At 38.8% G+C, this 21295-nt stretch overlaps 1 protein-coding gene and 1 pseudogene across 1 annotated transcript in view; both read right to left on the reverse strand.

Moving 5' to 3' along the window:
- Positions 1–21295, reverse strand: part of FU (kinase family with ARM repeat domain-containing protein) — a 281825-nt gene that overhangs the window by 75585 nt on the left and 184945 nt on the right. The gene's annotated exons all lie outside the window — the stretch shown is intronic.
- On the reverse strand, positions 13935–14932 carry LOC149265636 (chaperone protein ClpB3, chloroplastic pseudogene; annotated as a pseudogene).

The following is a 21295-nucleotide window of genomic DNA, read 5'->3' on the forward strand; positions in this document are numbered from 1 at the left end:
TGCATTAAAGAGTGCGTAAGAAGAATTTTTTAGGACATGCTTTAATGAGTGTGTAAGAGGAATATGCCATGCTTTTAATGAGAGAGTAAGAGAGTGTAACATATCCATTAAGTGAGAAAGAGTAACATATGCATTAATTGAAGGAAGTTACATATGAAATGATTAAGAGACCTGAATTTATTTTTAATAATAATAATATTGATAATTAAGTTAAGATTGAACTACTAGGATTGATTAACGATAAGTGATTTTCCATCAACTATACTTTATTACCAATTTATGCAATGTGATTTACTATTTTTACAAAGTCATACTTGAAGTGCTAGACATGACTTTCTATCTTTAGAAAGTCACTCCAGAATAGTCAGAAATGAGATTTTAGATAAGGAAATTCATCACTGAGCTGCCAATTTTCAACATCATTAAACCTGATTGTGTATTACATATAGAATGTGATTTCAATGTAGGAGGATAGTATTGGAATAATCAATCACATATGCATTAACAACACAAAGATTACCCTCGAAACACATTTGTAAAAACCAATTAAACAATGGTTTCCTAACTGCTTCATTCATAGCGTGATTGTTTGCATGTTGGCACACTCTTACTAAGTGATTTTACTCTACATCTGCATTCCAAGAGAAAATCTACAAACACTCTTGGCAGTACTTAATTCAACTCCTAGACAAGTTCATGCTTGACATGTTCTCATGCTATAAAAGACTTGAAAGATAGTCTTCATCGCAACCATTGTTGATAACATTGTTGATTTTTCTGCAAAATGCCAAAAAATCATGATTTTTTCGACAGGACAATTTTCTGATCCAAAAAATCGTGAAAATCGTGATTTGTTCATTAAACATCGCACAGTTTACTAAAAAGTCACAATTTTTCCCAATATTTCATGTGGTTTACTAAAAAATCGCAGTTGAGTCATCATGCCTTCTTTTTTTGTCATTTCACTCAACAAGTCGGAGATGTGAGGCAATTTGGAATGCAGTTGAGGGTTACTGCACAATGTTAGATGGGATTGGGGCAAGTGGATTTGTCCAAGCTCTACTAATGCTACGTAATAATGGTAATGTTAAAAACTTCATTTTCATCTTTTTACTTAAATTTTTAACAATATCATACATTGTTTCAAGATGTTTGACAGTGCTTCCAACCTCATTGTTAATTTTAGGTATGTTCTATGCTTAGAGCAGTTTATTTCAATTTTCACAGTTAGCTCAATATCTTTTCCATATTAGCAATCACATCAACCTTAAAGTAAACTGCAGATAGAACATAAACATAAATCGCAGAAGACAAGCCAACACAAGAGGACATGAGATGTGGTGCTATTCAGGGACAAACCCCAATGTGGGGAAACCCTTGATCAATTCTTCTTATATATTCTTCAATAGTTCAGCGCAAAGAGAGAGATAGTACGTTTACAACAGAAGTCAACACTTTGACTTATCTAGATAAGAGCATAGATCATCTCTAAGAAGATGATACATGAGATCAGTTGAAGACATGTTGCTTCAACTGATTCTCCAAGGTGACTCCCTCACCTATCGTTCTGCTGCATTTCGTCATCATGTTGCACCTCACCGTGCTGCACCATGTTGCACCCATCATCACTATATTGCATCTCATCATGCTTCATTAATCATGACTGTACCCATCACTGTACTGCATTATGTGCCATCGTCGCACCATGTTGCCATACTGACCTATGTGCTGGTTGCATCTTGCTTTCTTGTTGTCCCTAGCTTGCTTGTTGTCCCTAGCATGCTTGTTGTCCTTTGCATGCTTGCTATTGTATGCTAGCTGTCCCTTGCATGCTTGGTGTATTTCCTGCTAAGTACCATACAACTGTCCCAATGTTAGTTAGTTGTCCCTTGCATGCTGCTCTCCTTCAGAGACAAATGCTCAGGCTATTCTGGTAGTTTCGGCAATTTCGGTTGTTCCCGGCAATTCCCGCAGTTCCAACAATTCCGGCTATTCTCGGCAGCTCCGGCAGTTCCAGCTTTTCCCGGCAGTTCCAGCAGTTCCTGGCAGTTCCAGCTTATGCCCTCTGCGTCAGCTTTCCCAGTTGTTCCAGCAGTTCCGGCTGTTCCCTGCAGTTCCGGCTATTCCCGGCAGTTCTGACAGTTCAGGCAATTCCAGCTATTCCCGGCAGTTCCAGCAGTTCCGGCAATTCCGACTATTCCCAGTAGTTCCAGTAGTTCCATCTTTTCCTGGCAGTTCCGGCATCTCCAGTGTTTCCCCCCAGTTCCCGGCAATTCTGATAGTTCCGAAAATTCCAACTATTTCCGGCAATTTCAGCTTTTCGGCTTTTCCCAGCTATTCTCGACAGTTCTGGTTTCTACCCTCTGGATTAGGGCAATGTTATACCTTAGGATCCCTCCTCCTACTAAAACCCAAAGACAAGTAGAGAGGAAGAGATCCCAAGTGTGTTGAAATGACTTGAAGGCCACCTCTATTTATACTAAAACATTGAGCAAAAGAGGGGTTTATTGGTCGCTGGCCGACCTTGATGAATTGTCCCATAACACAAATAAATTCATATCTCCATGAATACTTATCGGAATCAGATGATCTTTAAATCAATCCTACACCTCTTGATGAGAGGGATCCAAGAAAAATATCAACTTCCATTAATAAGATGACCCACATGGAGTTTTGCCCTAATTTCCAATTTTAACACTCCCTCTCAACTAGGGAGAACTCCATCCGCTGATCCATATGTCCAACTGTACTATCTCTACCATCAGTGCCCTACACTGCTAAGCTCTGCTTTGCTTTGCTCTACTCTGCTTTGCTTTTCTGAACCATGAAAAAGAATAATTGATCGAGAATGTCTCATACCATTCTCTACTGACCCGAAGTCAGTTTCATCTGAAGAGAGTGTGTCACATCACTCTTACTGGCCTGAAGTCAGTTTTAATGATCGCAAATCAATATCAGAAGAGAGTGTCTCAAACCACTCATACTAATCCCAGATCAGATTCATTAATCCTAGATCAATGGAGATCATCCTAGCATAGGGAGTACGGTAGATACATCAATGCGTCCATCGATAGTACTACTATGGTCCCTAACCCCATTTCCCTGCTCATTGATCAGATGAGAGGTACTTCCCATGAGACCCAGACTGCATGGGTAGGATGCCTCGACAGGAGAAATAATCATCCTGTCCACAGGAGAACAAATCATCCTGCCCCAAAGTCGCCACGAGAGAACTAATCATCCCGGCCCACAGGAGAACTAATCATCCTGTTTCACAGTTGCCAAGGGAGAACTAATCATCCCAACCCATAAGAGAATTAATCATCCTATTCCACAGTTGCCACGGGAGAACTAATCATCCCGACCCACAAGAGAACTAATCATCCTGTTTCACAGTTGCCACGGAAGAACTAATCATCCCGGCCCACAGGAGAACTAATCATTCTGTTCAACAGTCGCCACGAGGTATCACAGGAGAAGGTTGAACCTGTCATCCCATGCGTAGCGCACCACCAGGGGAGGGTGAGTCGCCCTTTGGTCGTATGTTGCTCCAGTAAGTACCCCAAGCCCCCCAGAGCTCCCAGAGCTCAATGCATGCAGCATGCAAGACCCTTATAAGAAGGTCTCTCAACGACTCCAAGTCATTCGGGAAAGTCACAGATTTGATCTTTCCCGAGGTTTTGACAAATGTCTGCGACCTGTACATCAATCTCAATGCGATGAAGCCTCCTCGCTCATCGACTTACCGTATCCCAAATAAGGCAGTATCTGATGCCTATCTGTTGGAGCAATCATTGAATACAGGATTCCTCAATAATTGAATCCCCCCTCTGGTCGTCACAGAGAATCATAGTGGTATTCATCATGTGTACAGACAACTCACTGAAGAGCTTCCGCAACCAGGCAACTTCACACGAGATCATACTCGTAGCTATGTATTCGATCTCGGTGGTGCTTATAGCATCCGACTTCTGCTTCCTGCTCATCCATGATATCAAAGCAAAATCCAAAGAGAACCAGCACTGAGAAGTGCTCTAGTGATCCTCCACACTGCCTGCCCAGTCAGCATTCGAATAATCATGCAGTTTCATATTTCGGCAGTATATCTCAAACCATGAGAGATTGTGCCCCAAAGATATCTCAAAAGATTCTTGGCACCAACCCAGTGAGGCTCAACAAAATATGAGCTCACCATGCTAACTACAAAGCATATGTCCGGACAGAAGTTCACCAAGAACATCAATGCGAATGAGTTTATGAAACTCAGAGCCATTTCCCAAATCTGGTCCGACATCAGTACCATATAACTTATGAAAGTTAAGATCCTCGAGGTAGTCACAAGCTTGCAGATTATCATTCCACATCCGAAATCCAACTCCCTCTTACTTCTGCAAATGAGAGGGTTTGCACCTGTCAAAAATAGGTCATCCTCATAAGGTGTTTGTATGAGAGGTCTATCATCCACAACCTTCAAACAATGGTTTGGATCGGCTTCACTCTTAATGAATCTCAGCTTCATCTAACAACTATCAATCCTCTCATACTACGCCCAGGGAGTTTTGCTTCAAGCCATAGAGGGCTTTCTTCCACCTTCATACGTGAGATTCCTGATCATCAATCTCAAACCCCTCGGGTTGTTCCAAACCTATGGACCTATTACATGAGGGGAATGGTCCCCTTGTAAGATTTTCCTTCGGTACATCTCAGACATATACTTTCATGCTCTTCTTGAATTCAGGCATCCTTATCACCATCTGACTCACAGACCTCCAGTGTTATGTGTCAATGGACATGGTCCCTAGTGGACTTCCTGCAACTTGATACAACCCTGAACTCAAAAACATCTTTGAAAAATCTATTTTCAAACATGTGCCTTTCCATCGATGAGTGCCACCCTGTAACCTTTGACTTCCATTGCTGAAATGGACCCCAGGTTCTTCTTCCGATCAGGTACATAAAAGAGATTCTGTAAAAGAATCGAGTTACCCTCATTCAATTGAGGGGTAACATTCCCTACACCCTTTTCAAGGATAGGTGGCATTGGCTCCAAGTATAATCCCACGATTGTTTCCATCTCTACCAAATTAGAGAGTGCACCCTACTATCCGATGAAGTGCCTTGAAGCACTACAATCAATAAGCCAGATTCCGAAAGAATCTGAAGGAGAGGGCCAATACAAGATAATGCTTCTTTATCTTATCAAAAACAACATTTGATTCTTCATACCTGGGGTTCCTTGCTTTCTTTGAAGAGTCGGCCATTTCCTTGATGACCTGCATTACCTGTCATTCCTTTGATCATTGAAGATGTCCCTGGAATGATTGTTACATCATCAAGTGATATGTCCCTGCCAATCGACACTCCTTCGCATAATGACTGAACTGCCTTCCCTTTCATCCTTAGATCTGGACTTCCCAATGAAGTGATCTTTAGGTAGGCCATTAGAAACTTCCGCTGTGCCATTCTGATAATATTCTCTGCTTCGACTTCACCGTCAGTGAATTTGAAGAGGGATGAGGAATCCACTGATCCTTTTGTCCTTTCTGAACTGTCTTCAGTGATTACTCTTTCACTCTTGCTTGGGCATTGTCTTCACCTCAGCTCCGATACCATGTTAATTTTAGGTATGTTCTATGCTTAGAGCAATTTATTTCAATTTTCACAATTAGCTCAATATCTTTTCCAGATTAGCAATCACATCAACATTAAAGTAAATTGCAGATAGAACATAAACATAAATCGCAGAAGACAACCCAAGACAAGAGGACACAAGATGTGGCGCTAGCCAGGGACAAACCCCAATGTGGGGAAACCGTTGATCAATTCTTCTTATATGTTCTTCAATAGTTCAGCAGAGAGAGAGAGATAGTACGTTTACAACAGAAGTCAACACTTTGACTTATTTAGATAAGAGCATAGATCATTTCTAAGAAGATGATACATGAGATCAGTTGAAGACATGTTGCTTCAACTGATTCTCCAAGGTGACTCCTTCACCTATCGTTGTGCTGCATTTCGTCATCATGTTGCACCTCACCGTGCTACACCATGTTGCACCCATCATCATTATGCTACATCTCATCATGCTTCATTAATCATGATTGTACCCATCACTGTACAATCGGAACTACCGGAACTACTGGGAATAGCCGGAATTGCCGGAACTGCCGGGAAATACCAACAATTCTAGCTATTCGTGGTAGTTCTGTCAATTCCGACTATTCCTGGTAGTTCCAGTAGTTCCAGTTTTTCCTGGCAGTTCCAGCAGTTCCAGCTTTCCCCGGCAGTTCTGACAGTTCCAGCAATTCCGGATATTCCCGGCAGTTCCAGCAATTCCCGACAGTTCCAGTAGTTCCAGCTTTTCGTCAGTTCCGACTTTTCCAGACTATTCCCGGCAGTTACAGCTTCTGCCCTCTTGATTAGGGCAGCATTATCCCTTAGACAGTTCCTCAGCACATCATTCTAGCAGAGTTCGGGGCTCAATCTTTCCACCTAGAGGTGATATTCAGGGTAGTGTCGCTCCTGCACAGGCTCCGAGGCCTAGCAGATGCGAGGAAGGGTCGTGACAGATACCCATACTTAGCATATTGCTCCTCGAATAACATCGCCCATATGCAGACAAGCCGATCCAAATGTTGGTACACCGGTGTGATAGAGCTTATGGAGGCGTCAAGAATCTAGATTGACCATCTCCCTCCTTTTCAATACTCTCTGAATGCTCCATGCCACCTCATTCCCAATCAGCAAGAGCTAAATAAAATCATTAAGGAGGATATTTACAGACGATACATTCAGACTACATGGACCAATCCTCCCAATGGGTTGCGTCCAAAAATGGCCTTCTACGCGGAACATTGCCCGGAGATCAGGGATGGGCTCATCATCAGACCCTAGTACACGTTCCAGCATTGGATGCATGCCCTTAGAATCCCACTCGGGCAGCTCAAAGTTGGGTCTCACAGACTCCGGGTGGAGACAGACCACCACATCAATAGGGCAGGTAGGATTTGCCTGCTCTATCACTTGCAGGAGATAGAGACAGAGACACACTTCATCTTTGGATGCCCTGCTTACTACGAGATTCGAGATCGTTTCTATTGTCTCTTCAGGTCTTCTCAGACTTTGACCAGCTTCCTCAGATATGTTGATCTGAGATGCCTTGCACTTTATCTCCAGGAGGCCTTCAGATTTTGGGCCTGTTTTCTTCAACCCCACACCAGATCAGACACCACGCAGAAGATCACGAACTTCTTTAGGGCGCTACCATCAACGCGGGGCAGCAAAAGAAACATTGACCGACCCACAAACACTGAGACCAGATCAATGCGGTCCCGGGGGGGGCGACCCACAAGACTATACTAGCGCTCCAAGATTGGATCCACCCCTGGGAGGTGCCCTAGAACCTCCAAGCGACAGCCCAGTATGCCCACAGGACAGCAGACTTTGACAAACTTCTCTCAGTTTTCTTCTCTCGACCTCGGAGGTTAGGAGTAGGAACTGGACAGAAGACTTCTTCTTCTTCTACTTCTTCTTCTTCTCCTTCTCTGCTTCATCGCAGTGCTTTGTTTCGAAGCCGACAGCTTCTAGCTTCTACATTTACATTTACTTAGATTATAGATGTATTTTCTGCTTTTTAAAAGAAATGTTAAAGGGGACCATTTGGTCCACCGACTTGGCATGATGTAATCATTGTAACCGACAGTCCCGTTGACCTCTTATGGTCATTTGTTGGGCATTAATAAAATTATCTTATCTTATCTTATCTTATCTCCTCCTACAAAAACCCAAAGACAAGTAAAGAGGAAAAGATCTCAAGTGTGTTGAAATGACTTGAAGGCCACCTCTACTTATACTAAAACGTTGAGCGAAAGTGGGGTTTATTTGGTTGTTGGCCGACCTTGATGAATTGTCCCATAACACAAATAAATTCATATCTCCATGAATACTTATCGGAATCGGATGATCTTTAGATCAATCCTACACCTCTCGATGAGAGGGATCCAAGAAAAATATCAGCTTCCATTAATAAGATGACCCACATGGAGTTTGGCCCTAGTTGCCAATTTTCACAGATTTCATATGGAGAAAGTAGAATTTTGGATCACACTCAAAATCCAACTAACTTAACACTTCTCAAAATTTCAAGATTTGGGGGATTGCAACGTTTCCATTTGATTTTGTCATGTATTGGAGCTAGCATTTAATCGAGAGCACCAAGCCCTCTATGTACCTTGATGCTGGTGGCAGTGACTGTTGAACTCCTCTATCATGACCCTAGCAAAAATATACAGGTCACTGAAACAAAACCTTGAGAAACAAAGTGAGAAAGATAACAAAAGGTTCTCATAGAAAGAGGGAGAGGATCATGACAAAATGTTTGCTCCAATTATAAGGTACACTTGTGTTAAGAATTATTATCCTTGTTTTAAAATTGCACTAGATGGATGCAAATATTGTTTCTATCAATGAAGAAAAAGAGTTGTACATGATGATACCTCCGGGTTTTAAGACACATGAGAAGAAGTCTCATGATTAAAGAAGACTTTGTACGATCACAAGCAGACACGTTGGACTTGGTTGATCCTATTTGATTTGTCTCTAATAGAAGCAAAAGGACTTATGTGTCAAAGGGAGTAGTTGTGGCAAAAAGAATTGCTTCTATAACAAAAGGAGTAGTCAGAGAGCCTTGTTTTAGCTTCTGTAGACCTCTGAGTTCAAGATGATGGACCGTCATTGACATTGTAAGGTTAGATAGCTAATATGTCGAAAGGCAGATACAGCGAAGGGAGCAACATAAATTACCACAGCTAGATATGTTTCAATGTGAGAGGGAGCACCCAGTGAAGGTAATAGAAAAGCAGTTGTGATGATGGACCCAGTAAAAGGAAACTGATTTGTTTTATGAACCTAGATATGTTTCTCACACAAGCTGGAGTACCAGCATGATACAATTGGTCATGGCATGTTTTGAAATTTGTATCATACAATAAAGTACAGTTGCAATTCAGATTGGACAAAGAGTGGTGAAAACAATAAGAGTTCATCAAGATATTGCTGCAGTTTGGGGTTCATTATAATTTCTTGAATGGGCATGAAGCAGACATCTTTCGCACTCAGTATTGTAAAGGTCGTATATATTGCAGTCGAATTGGCACATTGAGAAGCAATTTGGCTTCAAAGGCTACCTACAAGATTATCTTGATCAAGTGCAGTTGACGACCATGATGACAAGTCGAAGCACAGTGATATGTAGTATCAAAAGAAGAAGTGTGGCTTCAGCATTATTCTATAGTATAGATATATGCTGGCAAAGCCTTTGTCCATGGGTTAAGTTTGCATACTTTAGGGACAAGCTTGAACTTGTTGAGAATGCATCTCTTATTAAGAGGGAGTGTTCATGAGATCGAATCGCGGACTGACATTCTCCTTGTGTCAAGTACATTGACCCGAATTAGGGAGATTCTCCTTCTGTCAAGTACATTGACCTAAATTAGGGAGAATGGCTCGGCAAAGGACTAGCATCTTCCTATGTCATGTATGACCCGAACTAGGAAGAAAGGTCCTAGAGCATCATGTTCATTTAGCATCGGGCAATGGATTGTCTGGCTAGAGTTTGGCAATTCACAGCGTGTCACTAACCCGAATGATGGTGAACCAAGACTAGTCGACATGCCATGTGTCAGGTACCGACCCAAATTATGGTGACTCGTTGTATGCTAAATGATATCCAATGTGTCTAAAGTACTAACTTGAATTATGGTGAGCAAACACTATAGGCGTGAATTACTAACCTTAATGATGCCATTAGTCGATGCGGTTGATTTATCATGCGTCTAAAGCACTGACCCGAATTATGGTGAGGATATACCATATGTCTGAAGTGTTGACCTGAATTTTGCTAAATGTTTGATGTTATGGATGTATCATGTGTCACAGTTATTGACCAAACTATGGTAACTTATTTTACCATGTGTCACAATTGTTGACCCGATTATGGTGCTTCGATTTGTTATAAGTTATAACCATTCCTTAGAGAAATTTGTCAACATGAGAACATCCAAATAGTCATTATGAATACCTCTTTAGCTAAGAGGAAGCGTTGCATTGTTGTAGTCATGGTCGGTCTTCATAATTATTATTTTTGGTCAATGATGTATTTTGTAAAGCATGTTCTTCATGTTATGGTCAAAAGAAAATTATTGAAGGCATGTTCTTCATGTTATGGTCAAAAGAAAATTATTGAAGGCATGTTCTTCATGTCCTTTGTGAAAAAAAGAAAATTTTGACTTTATTGAAAAAAGAATTTTTGGCTCCAAAATAAGTCATGCCAGACTCCTCCTAGTCAAGTCAGCCCCTTCAAGTGTTCAAGTCTACTCTGTCAAGAAAGGCACCCATTCGGCCTATTGGATCGCTATATATATGAGACATTCGACCTCTTCTCAACCACCAATTCGGATATGCTTGTTCAAGTAGAAATTTGGACTTCCCAAGGCAAGAGGAAGGGACGAGTGTGAGGCAGGAGAAAGGGACGAGTTTGAGACAGGAAGAAAAGACAAATCTGTGGCACATTCCTAATCAAAGAAGAACGAGTTTTTGAGGCACTATTCTTATGAGGAAAAAGGATGAATCTATGTTAAAGATGAATGAATTCCTTAGGCAAATAAGGTCAAAGTTCTCTGACATAGCAAGGCCAAGTTTCTGAATTAATTCAATGTTACAGGACCGAACTTTTGGGTATAGATCAGTTGCAGGACCGAGTTGATTGGTACAGGAGTAGGCCGAAGTTATTGAGCAGTGATTGACTTGACTAGGAGGTAGTGGACCAAGTTTGATCTAACTACAATGTTAGTATGTTTGACCTTGTATTTGTCTAATGTATCTCTGTTGAACTTGATGGTTTCTCTAAGAAAAAGGTTGTTTAGTTTTCCCCCATGTGGGTTTTCCTAGGGTAAATGTTTATGTTCTTGATTTGGTTATCTCTTCGTGATCTTATTGTCTATGGTTGAAGATCTTTTGTCTAATTGCTTTATGATGAAATTGAATGAATGAATGATTAAATCAAGAAATCATACGAATCAATTATCAAATAAGAAGATCCCTAAAAACTCAACATCTCTATGGCCTAACTCGACCTTGTCTCAAGACAAAACTTTGAGAAAATTTCAGCATTGGTTATGGCATATCTTAACCATTATCCTTCGTCAATTTTTGAGACGGGTCTAAAGGTGAAGTTGAGGCATAAATTTTAATCTTGAAAGGAAACACTGGGACTAGTTATATAGCAAACTTTTGGGAGCGGGCCTTAATACTTGATCCTTTGGAGCAAACTCAAATATTTGTTTTGAAGCAGAGAGCAGACCTTGACATATGAACTATGGTAGACCTTTGATGAATTAAAGAAGACCCTTCAACATGTGTTAAGGGAAGTCAAAGGCATCATTTGTCGCAAACCCTTTTGGACCAGATCTTGAACTTATCTTCGCAAGTAGACTGTGATATTTGTAGCAAACCTTTTGTTAGCCTCACACTCTCATAAAACAATCAATAAGTCCAAAATAATAAATTATTAAACTTGAAATAATTTCTACTTGTTTATTCTAGAATCAGACTCTTCCTCAAACTTGGGAGTTTGTTTAGGTCTAGTTGGTTAAGAGAATCTCTCCAACTAGTTAGACTCCTAGATTGGTGTGTGGTTGAGATAATCACTCAACCAAAGTGATTGTGTGTCCAAGATAAACGAACTATCTTGAGACATAATCTTGATGTAGCTAAATGTATCATTATCATTCTTTGTTAATACATAAGATTAAGGTTTGAGAAGCCTTTTCTGCCATGTCTCTTTCTTATGTTTTCAGTTTTTATTTTTCTTAAATCCCTTTACCTTTGGTGTTTATTCCTGAGCAAATCTTAGAAGTATTGAAGCAACTCTCTAATGAAGTTGTGGAGCAAAGTTTTGGAGCAAACCTTGAAAGGAACTTGTACGGCAAATCAAAGGCAAAGTAACGGCACTTCTCTTTGATGATCTGAGGTATGTGTTTTATCGTTGAACTATCTACAAATTACATATGTCAAAGGGGAAGAATTGAGGTTGTTTGTATATTATTGTAATTAATCATGTTGACCACTCTATGTCAAACACCCCATAGCAGTACACCCCTTTTTTTGCAAAAGGGATCTATCTTGTTTAAAGTGTTCCAATCTAAGTTGCAGGAAACTTTGCCCAGAGGTCCATTTCCAACCAGAAACGAAACGAAAACGAGGAAACTCATACCATACGGCTTGGAAACTCATTTCCGACTGTACCGGCCCGTTTCACGCTGGGGAAACGTGGCCAGTACGGCTGGAAACGAGTTTCTAGGACATACGATGGAGTTTCCAGTTGACACCTGACGTTTTCTTTTATTTTTATTTTATTTTTTCGCTTCTATTTTTTTATTGGGTGACTGAAATATCTTCTGGATGCTTCTAGATACCTCTCTCAAGTTTAAAAAAAAAAAAAAAAGAGGATTTTTTTGAGTGGGGCAGCCTAATTTCCAAGCCTATGGCCCTAGTGTTGATATGTAGTTCATAGTAATGTTAAATTCTTAAAGCAAAACTGACATTCTCCTTTATCTTTCATTTTCATCCTTTTACTTAAATTTTTAACATTACCATGAAATGACTGAGGATGTTTGAGAGTGGTGTCGCCCTCATTGGATTTCATATGGAGAAAATAGAATTTTAGATCTCACTCAAAATCCAGCAGACTTATCTGTTTTTCAGGATTTCAAGATTGGGGGGATTGCAATCTTTCGATTGGATTTTGTCATGTACTAGGGTATGGAACTTGTATTTAATTAAGAGCACTAAGGTCATTCGACTATGTAGGAGGAAACTCCCAATCAAGCACGAGACAAGAAATTAGAAATTTCTCGTGGCTGATTTTGGATATTTCTATTTTCATTATGTGATCATTCACGAGTAAATGGATGTAAATTTAGAGACTTATAGTTTATTAATTGATAATTGACAATTTAATCATAATGTAATAAATTAGAATGTATCACGTATGCTTTATGATTGCACATATTTCTTAAATGTCATAATATATATATATATATATATATATATATATATATATTGCATTTTCTGGTTTCCAAAATCTGCGGGGACCACGTTTCATACCCGTTGCCATTTCGCAAACTCATACTCGTTTCCCCGTATCATGCAACTTAGGTTCGCATCATTCAGATTTCAACATCAGTGGGCAGTTTGTTAAAGATGTAAACCCATTATGCACGTTGTAATGTAAATGATCTTAGTAAGAACATCATGTATGTAACAACCTAGGTAAGCATAGTATTTTTGTGACGATTTCTATCCTAGAAGGTTTTCTGTCTCACTGATTCATTTGTGTCTCTAGACACAAATGATTAGCAGAGCTTTTCCCTCCTACCTCACCCCAAAGCTAGGTTATTTTATTACAATGTTCCACCAAGTCTCCGGGACGCGGAGACGTGGGTGCGGGGAGACGCACAAAGGGGACGTGTGGGAGAACCCTGAAATTTTAGGGAAATTTAGGGGAGACGGGGAGACGTCGAGGTATATATAATATAATTTTTAATTATATATATTATAAATTTATATATATGTATATAATTTTGAAATTTTCATGTTCATATTCATTGTTCAATAATGCTAATTCATCAAGATTCAATACCATAAGATTCAATAATAAAATTCAATATGAAATTCAAATATTCAAATACAATGTACATTGATCCATATCAATTATCATTCATCAATCATCATTCTATAATTTACATCATTCTACAATTTACATTGAAAACCAAAATAATAACTGAAACTAACATATATTCCAAACAGTTGTTTCTATATGATTAAATCAAAAAGTTATAAATAAATTAACTTCTAATATATCTGACCAACCTCCGCTATTTCGCTTTGGTTTTCACTAAAAGAATGACGATAGATGAACCACATACCTGTAATCTTACAATGCTCTTAATTTGTTCACGGTCTAGAGGTTGGAAAACAATATACTCATCAATGCGATTCATGAACTCAGGGCGGAATGTCGTTTGAGCCACTTCCATAACCCTGTTCTTCATTCTCTCATACAGTTCCTCTTTTGAGCCAGGTTCATCATCAAGCCTACTTAGAATGTACTGAGAACCAATGTTTGAAGTCATAATAATGACAGTGTTGGTGAAGCTTACAGTTCGACCCTGAGAATCAGTGACCCTTCCGTCATCTAAAATCTGAAGTAGAATATTGAAGGCATCTGTATGTGCCTTCTCAATTTCATCAAACAGAATAATTGCATAAGGCCTTCTACGTATAGACTCAGTCAACTGTCCCCCTTCTTCATAACCCACATACCCTGGTGGTGCTCCAATTAGCCTTGAAACTGCATGCTTCTCCATGTATTCACTCATGTCAATCCTCACTAGAGCTTCATCAGTATTAAATAAATAGGATGCAAGAGCCTTAGCTAATTCTGTTTTGCCAACACCTGTTGGGCAACGACTGCTAAGTGCTAACAGCAAGCCGCTGCGTGGAGAAGAGTGAGGATGCGCTGAAGCTCTCGTGGGCGCAGTGAGAGCAGATGGAAGAAAAAAATGCGTTGAGGTAAGAGCATAATGAATGGCGGCAGAATGAAAACTTGAAAAGTGGAGTTAACCCTAACTTGTTCATGTAATTTTTTATTTGTAATTGTTAATTTAGTTTATTTTTATTTTTTATGTTTTTTTAATAAATTAATTTTCATTTTTTTTAATTTTTTTTTTGGTTTATAAAGGGTAATTAGACAAAAATGAAGGGGGGACGCCCAGAAGAACCCCATTTTCGGGGGGACGCCCAGAAGAACCCCATTTTCGGGGGGACGCCCAGAAGAACCCCATTTTCGGGGGGACGCCCAGAAGAACCCCATTTTTGGGGGGGACGCCCAGAAGAACCCCATTCGGGGAGTCGAGTCTCCCACATTGGGGAAACGCACCCCCTTGCGTCTCCCCGAGTCTCCCCAAAAGGGGGACGTGGGGAAACGCACCCCCAAGAGTCTCCCCGTCCCAGGTGCGTGGGGTACGAGGGGTGCGCGCACCCCACCCTGGGGGACGCGTCCCCGTGGAACACTGTTTTATTACAAATTACTTGGTCTACTAGATCATATTTTGAGTCGCAGAATTGTGTAGACCTTTGAGGGTCTATAATGAACGGGTGTTCCCCCTTCATGTATCAATTTGTAATATCTTGATGAAAAAAATATTTTAGTGTGTGTTCCTTCATATTTAGACACCATGGCTAAATAATTTGAGGGTTGGAAAAATTATTAACCCCCTCATGAATCAATTAATTAAATTTTCTGGCAAAAAAAAATTAAAATTATAAGCCAGAAAATTAATTAATTTTAGGTCCTAGGAAAAATTAATTCTCCAAATTAAAAACATTCGTGGGTTCTAGAAGAATTAAATTTTGGAGGTCCCCAGCCAAGGGAATGTTGAAAATTTCGAAAAAAAAATTGGACCCTTGGGCCTTGGTTAAGTTGAAGTCAACTTTTTGACGAAATTAACTCAAAATAAATAATTTTGACTTAATTAAAAATCAATTAAATGAAAAATTCGATTTTTCCTCAAAAAATAAATAATTTCGACAAAAGAGATTAAAAGATAATTAAATTTTTTTCAACGATCGAGATTATTTTGACGGGGATCAAGCCAACTAGCCGTTGGAGAATTAATCTATAAATTAGGAGTCATTTGTCAGTCAACAAATTTCGATCATTGAATCATATACTAGCTTGTGAAACTCTTGTAAACTTTCTCTGGAATAATAACACGCAAAGTCTTTGGGGTCTTACTTGATGGCAGTGTTCCTCTTTGGTATCTTATGGTAACGTGTGTTTAATTTTTTGTTGATCCTATTTATAAGTTGTTGGTCAATAGCTCTTGTAGATCAATTATTGCACATGTATCTTGCTTAAATTGTTGGGTTTTAAGATCGCATTAATATTTTTATTCGATTGGCAGGTATCTCCAATCTTTGAATATTTAACTGTTATTTTATACCTCTATTAATTGACGCCTTATATTTTAAATGTCCAGAAGTCATCTTTATTCAAAAATTTTGGACATTTGCGGAAGTCCTCGATTGGACCAGCTGACTCCCGAAACATAAGATTCAGAGAGCCTTCCGAATTTAAACTATGAGATTATCTAACAAAATATATTTTGCAAGGATTTTCTAGGCTACTACCTAAAATTTAAAAAATTGTTTATCTTCAAAATATTGTGCTAAATAGTTTGATCTGGCTATCAGGACACTGAAATCTTCAGACCTGGGAGCGGAGTCGGACTCATACTCCACAGATCTGATAGATATGTAATTTTAATTGTATAAATATTTAGAAATTTTAGATTTTATCTTCTAACTTGGGGTTTTAATTTCATAATTTTATATATTTGTATGGGGTTTCTGGGTTTTTGTTTCCTTTTTGTACAAAAATAGATATGAAGGTTTTCTAAGGAGATTTTTCAAGATCTGAGACAGATCTAGGCCCTGGAGGGCAAGATCTTGTCTTAGAAAACAATTTGTTTGCAAGGATGGTTCAGTTCTGAGGTTTTTCTAAGAACAAATTTGAAGCAGAAATATTTCAGTTTAAAATATAAATTTCTCAGAAATTTTTTGGGCCCTTCGGCTACCATTGTTTCTCCTATCTGCTGCCTTGAGGCTCTTCATTTGATGCGTGTTTTTTCTTCCCTAAATCACAGCTTCATTCCTCTGCATCTTTCGTTTTTCGCTCCCTCAAATCGTTGCTCTTCCTTATTGCATTTTTCCCTCTTCCATCTATATGTTTTTCCTTTAACCTCTATGGTTTCTTCTGCCTTTCCCTTCATTTGTTCTCCTTTCCTTTGCCTGTGTTTTTTCCTTTCTTTTTTTGTTGCCAACCCTCCTCTGCATTTTATTCTTTCGCTGCTAGCTCAACCTGCAAACCCTCATCCCTTTTTCTCTGCGAAATCTGAGGTTTTCCCTTCTACATTGGCCCTTCTCCCTTTGATGTTGCCCTATCGTAGCTCCTTCTCACGTCCTCCTCACCTTCCTATAAGATAGTTATTCATCCAAGCAGTAGTTTCTCATCAATTACTTAATCCTAAATTTCCTAGCAAGGCTAAATCTAAAACAATTACTTGGTTCCTTAACATTGTCTCCCAAACTGGTTGGTTCCCAACTAGTTCTCCTTCATTCAATTTTTGTAAGGTCTACCCCCCTTAGTCTGCTATTGGGATACGGCTTAAACGGATAGATTCGGGATCAATGTGACAGCTCCCAATCTGAGTCATTGTCACGGTGCCTAGACATTTTGTGCGACAACAAGGACATTGTCCCTGGTACAAGAGCCCATGAAGAATTTGTTTTACCTTTTATTCTATAGGGTGGTAGGGTGGTGCTAGGGAAGGAAGTTGTAGCTTCCTTCAGAAGGTTGTCACTGTTGAAGAATGTAACTAGGTTCAGTCTTCATAAATACATTTTAGTCATTATGTAATGTACTTATGAAAAAAATGAAAAGAAAAATTTATTATTATTATTATTATTATTATTATAACTTATTAAAGCATGGGTTTCATGCTTGGGTCATCATGTTTTACGTCAAAGTCCCCATTGAGAACTTCTAGGATTTATGCTGGGTCGTTAGAGTCATTGTACATTTAATAAGACCCTTCTTGGGCTTTTAAATCGTGTAAAAGAATCATTTTTGAGTCAAAAATGAAGTTTTTCACCTCCACACCAAGTTGGCCTCAAGAAGGGTAATTCTACCTCACCATAAGCCTATATATTGAAGCAGTTTGATTCATTTGGAGGATAATCACACACACAAATTCGATCTCCTAGAAGAAGCCATGAAAAAGTGCAAAGTTGTAGTGGAAGAAGGAGAATTGTAGGATCAAATGTTTTGGGTTATCTCTCTCTCTCAAACATGTGATTTTCTAGGCTATGGCATCAAGGTCGAAGTTTTGTTACGGCATCAAGAAGTTGTCTTATGGCATCAAGAAGTTTGTTACAGCATCAAGAAGTTTTGTTACGGCATCAAGAAGTTCTATTACGGCATCAAGGTCGAAGTACGACATCAAGGTCGAAGTACAGCATCAAGGTCGAAATGTTGCTTCAAGGTAGAAGTGTTGCTTCAAGATCGAAGAGCTAAGTGATTCAAGGTCGAAGTCGTTGCATTAAGATTTAAGTTGCCAGGTCGAAGATAATACTGCATCGAAGTGTTGTTGTTGCTATTGCTGCATCTAAGTCGAATACAGTACTAGAAAGTGATCATCCACTGAAAAAGGAAAGGGTGTGGCTTGGTGTGGAGGAAATTTGTGTCTAAGTCAAGAGTCTTGGATTATCTCAGTTAAACTATTGAAGGAAGAGTTGTTGACTCGGTTGTCCCCAAGATTGGGGTTTTGCCCTGGTTGTCTGCCTAAATCTAGTGTCCTTGATCTTCGTGTTATTGTTTTGGTAATTACTTGATGAACTAAGATAAAAGAATATAAGAAAGTTAATAAGAACATAAGAATATCACAAGTAATTATCAACTATAAGAAAATATATCTGCCTTTCAGATTTCCTAACATGGTATCAGAGTTAAGATGAAGAAGAAAGAAAAAGGCAGGTTGAATATATATTGAAAGAAGACTAAGGAATCTCAAGAACATAAGAAAGGGATCCTATAAGGAGATCTTGTAGGGAAAGAAGTTTACTACCTTCAAGGACAACGTCTAACTCCATAAAGGGAGAGAACAAATTAGAAGGAGCATCAAATTACAGGTCATGGAAAAAGAGGATAGATCTAATCCTCGAAAAGAATAAAGTTTTGGATATAGCCAAAACAAAAGCAAACAAAAAAAAACTACAGATGAATCAAGTGACGCAAAGAAAGCAAAGTTTAGAGAAACAAAGATTTTGGCCATGAGCCTAATAGTGGATGGAATGCATGCAGTCAAGGAGGAGTCAAAATATCTTTAGTAATCAACAAGGAGAGTGAAGAAGAGAAAATCTTGAATGACTATTCCACTCATCACAAGCAGAAAGGAACCTTCAAGAAGTCCAAAAGGCCAATGCTACAGTTGTCACAATATGCGTCACTATAAAAGGGATTGTCCTAAGAATCCAAGGAGTAAAAGGAGGAACAAGGATCAAGCAAACTTTGTCAAAGAAGTTTCACCAAAGAAGAACAAGATGGAACGATCCGAAGTCAAAGACCTATTTGTTCGAGACTCTATCCCTTATGTATCCCTCAAGTTTGGATTAAGAGGGAGCCCTCACTACTCTCCAAAGATAAGTATCTTACTCCTTGTATTATCTTTTATATTTGGTTTCCCTTACTTATCTAAACTTGTTTATATTAAACACTAATCACATTTCTATTCATATTTTCCTTGTTTAGGAAAGGATTACTGAATACTTAAGGATTATGAAAGAAGGCCTCACAAGACAAAGCATTGGGATTACAAGGTTTGTTAAGAAACAAAGGCATGCCTTAGACCATACGCTTTGTTCTCTTCATGATAAAGGTATATTCATTCTTTTTGGTAATCTATTCTACATTACTAACATTGTTGTGTCTAGCACTCGTGAATCATAAAGATTCTTGATTGGGTGATTCATCATTAGATAAATCTACCATCCTCAGATCTTTGATTATTCGTGTGGAACCCAAAAAAGGTTCTCTGTAAAACCTTAACTTAAGGGTATATCAATGATAATGTGTGAAACGCTAGCCTACGTAGGGTTATTGATGAAGTCTAAAGAAAATGTTTGATGCTTTGATGATGTCATGTTTGGGGTTTTGGTATGGTTATGAAAATCCTAACTTGTTAGGGTTGAATGGTGATGCCTGAAATCCCTAACCTTTGAAGGTTTGGTAAATTAGGGCTTGTTGTGTTGTGTGTTGAAACCCTAGGGTTTGGCAGGGTTTATGAGCAAGACCCTTATTTTAAATAATGTCCTAGGAATGAAACCCTAGGCATATGTTTGTCCATCTAATCAAATATGTTAGATGTTTGAATGTGTTTGTCATTGGGTTTCACTAACTTATGTTATTATCATATCATTGTGCATGATGATGGAATCCTAAATATATGTGTTGACCTCAATGTTGCACGACTCGTGCTCGTATAGACTTGTATGGCTATTGACTCGTCGACTCGTATACGACTCGTCAAAATACAAGGAAAACAAAAAAACAAAAAAAAACAAATCCCTTAAAATATGGTAAATTTTAAGCACAAAAAAGAAACTAATGACAATTCCAATCCTTTTAAGTTACAAAAACCACAATATATGCAATAATTCATAACATCATCTCATATCTATAACTTCCTTGAAATTAATTAAAACAACATAAATGAGAGAGAAATTGGCAGAGTACAAATTAGAACTAAAATTTCTATGGTTTTAATCGAGAAGATAAAATAATTCGCTACTGAAAATTATGTTATAGAATACCTGAAGTAGTTTCGATGGCAACCAAATGTGAATATGGTACTCGAGGAAGGTGTTCAGCGAAATACATAAATACGAGAGGAAATAAAGTAGTGTAAGATTCAAATTGAAGATTTTGAGCAACAGTAAATGAGACTGCAAAAAGAAAAAATATATTGTTCAATTGGTGAAACTTGAAAGTTAACATGGAAGAAGAATTGAGAAAATTGTCACAAAAGCATAAGACCTAGTCGATGCCTCCTGAGGCAGGTAATTTCTGCACAATTTAAACAACGGACAATGTGTGATAAATTATTAACTCTTTTAGAGTGGATGAAAAAAGTTGAATAGTTCGACACTAATCTTCAATAATCTAATGGAAAGAGGCATCCTTCAAGTTGCTTGCTTAGTCCTGTGATGTTGAAAGTTTATTCGTCCTCTCCAATATCTTTCAATTTATTAACTGCATAGATTGCATTTTGAAGTAGAATTTATCAAGTAGATTCAATTGTTAGAAACCTGCAAAACATTAGAGCCGAATAATATTCCTGGATTTGTAGATGAAGTCAGGCAGTTAAGGGTGGATGATGTTGTAGGCAAATGCAGATCCATAAGTCTAGAGCGCAGACAACATATGGCACAACTAGTGAAGAACCCATTAGGTTTGGTTGTGTTCCATTTAACAGTTCCATGATTTCGTAAGGATACGTGAAGCCCAGAACGGCCACAATGCTTGGTTGCGGATCGAAAGGCACCTGGAAAGCTAGGTTGAAAGACTGGAAGAAGTTGTAATGTCAAATTGTGGACACAAGGGTGGTCACAATGGAAG

This window comes from Pinus tabuliformis, chromosome 6, assembly GCF_031772625.1.
Source record: "Pinus tabuliformis cultivar Carrire ecotype Pingquan chromosome 6, CPIR1, whole genome shotgun sequence".
Classification (NCBI taxonomy): Eukaryota; Viridiplantae; Streptophyta; class Pinopsida; order Pinales; family Pinaceae; genus Pinus; species Pinus tabuliformis.